General features: G+C 35.5%; 1 pseudogene; it reads left to right on the forward strand.

Annotated features, from left to right (window-relative positions):
• Positions 1-278: 278 nt before the first annotated feature.
• On the forward strand, positions 279-3,708 carry LOC136126982 (NEDD8-activating enzyme E1 regulatory subunit pseudogene; annotated as a pseudogene).
• Positions 3,709-4,142: the final 434 nt, after the last annotated feature.

Genomic DNA, 4,142 nt, shown 5'->3' on the forward strand with positions numbered 1-4,142 from the left:
GTAAGAAAGGTCATGAGATCTGGAGTTCAAACTAGAAATAGATTAGTATTTTGGGGAGACTGAAAATGAATTCGAAAGTAGGATAACATGAAAAGGAGCTTAGAGTTCATCCAAGTTGTCATCCAGATGCCTTAATGCATTCTATGAAGCAGAAAACTTTATTTAATGTGATTGTGTATTAGTAACTTCACTGGAAGGTCTAAACCTAGAAAACAGATATGAACAATCTGATTCATGTCCCTCTTTGCACTTAATCAATGAAATTGCAAATCAACAAAATGGAGTGTAAATAACTTGGCAGTTTTTCTAATAGTGTTGTGAGACTAATTATCAATAAAACCAATGTATTGTATACCAGAAATATCCTATTGAAACTTTGCAAAATCAAAACAAACAAATCATGTGTTTCTTTTCTTCCCTCGTGAAGGAGGAAATGATTGTTTGGTCAATGTAATTGATATATCATTATGTGAAGTATAGTAATAACAATTGTACACCTTTCTCTGGAGCACTGCCTAGAAAATAATGTGTCCTTAATACGCATTTGCATGAAAGAAAAACTCAGTTCTCCAGATGCTATCTGCAGACTCTAGTATGTCAGTAGAATTAAAAATTTTACACACGACCTTTGATAATTCAAGTTATTCTTGTGTTAACTATTTTAACATCTGATATTAAGCTTATAGTTGCATAAAAGTCTTTAAAGGTGCTCAGTAACTTTTTGTTTGAGGTCACATTTCCCAATAGCTGAACTCAGGTCCAGCCCAGGAGAATTCAAGGATCACAGCGGTTTAGTGTGTCAGTGAAGAGACGGGTGCCCCTCTGTGAGTCTGGCACTGTCTAATCTGGGTTATAAACTAGCAAAGCTCAAAGCATACATGCCTTCCCTGCTCAGACTCAGATCTACTCAGAGAATGTGCCTCTACCTTAAACATGAAAACTCCTAGTAATTCCTCACCCCTATAGGGCTGGGTTTGTTCAAAACTGGTATGACAATTTGGCATTTGGAGAGTGTGAATTAGGATAAGGGAAAGTCAGTAACCTTGAGCTATGAGGTCATGATTTACAGAATACCGATAAGAGGTCTTGGCTCCAGAGGACCTGTATTTATTTGAATCCTGGTACTGCCAGTTACTTATTGTAAGTATCTAGGATACAACAGACTTGTCTGATCATTCCAAAATAATAGTTGGTGTTAATTATATGCCAATTATCATCCTTGGCTCAAGGAATACAGAAGAAAACAAGACAAATGCATTCTGTACCCTCAGAGAGTTTACATTCTTACGGTAGAGATAACCAAAAAAAAAAAAAAAAAATTAAATGAAACATAAAATTAATACTGTAGTAAAGAAATTAAAATAATATTACATGATGGGGCAATACAGGAAAGGGAACATATTGAAACAAAGGCCAATTCAAGTCTCTACTGAAAACCTCTATGGGATTTACTAGGAGCAGGGCATTCAAGGGAAATACCAGGGTACTGTACATCATAGACAATCAGAGTGGGGAGGCATCTGCTAGTCCAGGGCTGCTCTAATAATCACTTATTGAAGACCAAAGATAAAATAATCGGAATGGAGTAAACTGACGAGATACTAAGTTTAATTTTTATTGCATGCTTTTTTTCTTCAGTTGTGCACATATAACATTCCTGACTTGCCCACAGAACACACCCTAGTTTTAGACAGGACCCACTTCTTTAAACTAAAAATTTTACTTCATCATTATTACACAGATATGGGGTGATAAGGCAGAAACACCAGTATAAATTCAACACCACTCCAGAATACAGAACTCAACATGCCCACCGTCCTGTTTGCACGACACAGATATCCTTCTCCTATGTAGCACACAAGGAACACATCTATTACAACACTTAGGTATTCAAAATTTACATACAATTTCTCTCTATATATCCTGTGATACTGTTTGATATTCAATCTGGGACAGAAACTGAAGTATTACTCCCCCCCTTTATATTTTGCTAATATATTTTGAGAGTGCACATTGAGATTAATTATATAAGATATATATTGGTGGTTATGAAGAGTGGTGGTTAAAGCACCTGGAGACTGAAAATAAGCCCATATGTCCTTGACTTAAGAGGGTTTTTTAAAGCTGATCAAAACTGATCAAAAAAAAAAAGGCAAGTATCTCCTTGAAGCCATTAAAGAAGATTGTGGCAGTTTGCAGGGTCTTGGCTTTTTTCTGGGGGATAGGGTTACTGAGTTTATGGAGTAATCATGGGCAAGATTATGGAGTAATCATGGAGTAATTAGTGTTTGCTCATGTTTGCCTAATAAATGCAACAGCCACAGGAACTGCAATTCTTAAGAACTTGGTACTCTCAGTACTGATTCATTTACAATTATTGATGGATATCAGATAAGCAGAGATGTTGAAAACATTTTTTCTTACAAAGAGGCAATATCAGCAAGAACCAAGATCAACTTGTCACGGAATTCTCATAACAATTAAATGACAATGGGTCTGAAAGTTTGTGGAAGTGAGTTTAGAAAATCTTCTGAACAACGACCTTTCTTTTTCCTGTAGCTTTACTACTATGGCTGCAGCTAGGCTCCCCGAAAGTACATTACTACCTTTGGCTGATGTCCTCTGGAGTTCTTAAATGGCTCTTTTAATCTGTAGAGGTTATATGGCTAGTTGGCTATAGGAGGATCATTATAAAAGAACATCCAGATAATGGAATTTTACCCAAATGATGCCCTGGAAGATCTACAACTGGATAAACCATTTCCTGAGCTGAGAGAACATTTTCAGTCTTATGATTTGGATCATATGGGGGGAAAAGGTCCATAGCCACACTCCACAGATTATAATCATCGCTAAATATTTAGCACAGTGGAACAGTGAAACAAATGGATGAACACCTAAAATGTATAAAGAAAAAGAGGACTTTAGATATGTGATTAGATAAGGGGTTCTAAAGTATGAAATTGGGGCTCCAGAAGTGAATTTTGAAGAAGCTATTAAAAATATAAACACAGCAATAAATATGACTCAGACTCCAATCAATATTGAAGATATATTTAATGATGATTGCTCTTGAATATCAGCAAATAGACACCATCCTTTTGGATTTCAGCTTATGTCTTAAATGACTGTGTGGCCAAGGAGGAACAAAGATGCCTGTTTGAGGCATAACTTCCTACATGATTGCAGATTTTGGTGTGTATATATAAAACTGCAAAATGTTTACAGTGTTAAAGCGAAGAAAGATGCTTTTTCTGTGAATGATTATGTTGACAAAGTACTGCAGTCCATAGGCCAAGCAATGGAAGCTGTTTCAGAGAAAGAATTAAATTTTTTCTGCAGTAATTCTTCATTTCTTGGAGTTGGTAGATGTTGATCTTTGACTAAAAAATGTGGTTTGGACACAATTAATAAAGATGGAATCATTTCCAGTACGAACATTCCAGATAACAAGACAGTACTGTACTTAATGTTATGGGCTGTTGACGGATTTCATAAAGGACATAGTAGACATCCAGGGGTATCTATTAGGTTGAAGAAAACATAGGAAAGTCTTGTCTCACTGGTTTCCTTTAGGAATATAGGTTATCTGTAATGGTGAAAGATGATTATGTCCACAAATTGTGTTGTTATGGAACTGCTGAGCCACACATGATTACTGCTGCCCAACGGGTTACAACAGTTACCACTGAACATTGCCATTTTTAATAACCTACTCATAGCTGCATGTCATAAACTTCAGGAACTTCCTCATTATAAAAGAAGCACCCAGTGCAGTGTGTTAATAATCAAAATTATAATTGTCTTCAGATCGTGCTCAAGTCTATAAAATTCAAAGGGAAAACTTCTAAATTGTTGTTTTCTTAATAATCCTTTTTCTCACTTGTAAAAAGAAAAAAATGTATTTCAAGTTATTCTGCTATCTAATGACACACAAAGGACTGATACTATACTATACTCTTTATCATAATAAAGAGTAAACAATTTGGATGAAAACCTGAAGCTCACATTCGTAATGAGGGAATTTGATAATGGTGGGGGAAAAGGAGAAATGATCACTTTTCTTCCTTGAATCACTCTGTCTTTGCTTGATTTTTTGGATCCTATTCTCACTTGATTTTCTTCTTACATTCTTTTTTTTT

The sequence above is a fragment of the Phocoena phocoena genome, chromosome 8, assembly GCF_963924675.1.
Source record: "Phocoena phocoena chromosome 8, mPhoPho1.1, whole genome shotgun sequence".
Taxonomy (NCBI): Eukaryota; Metazoa; Chordata; class Mammalia; order Artiodactyla; family Phocoenidae; genus Phocoena; species Phocoena phocoena.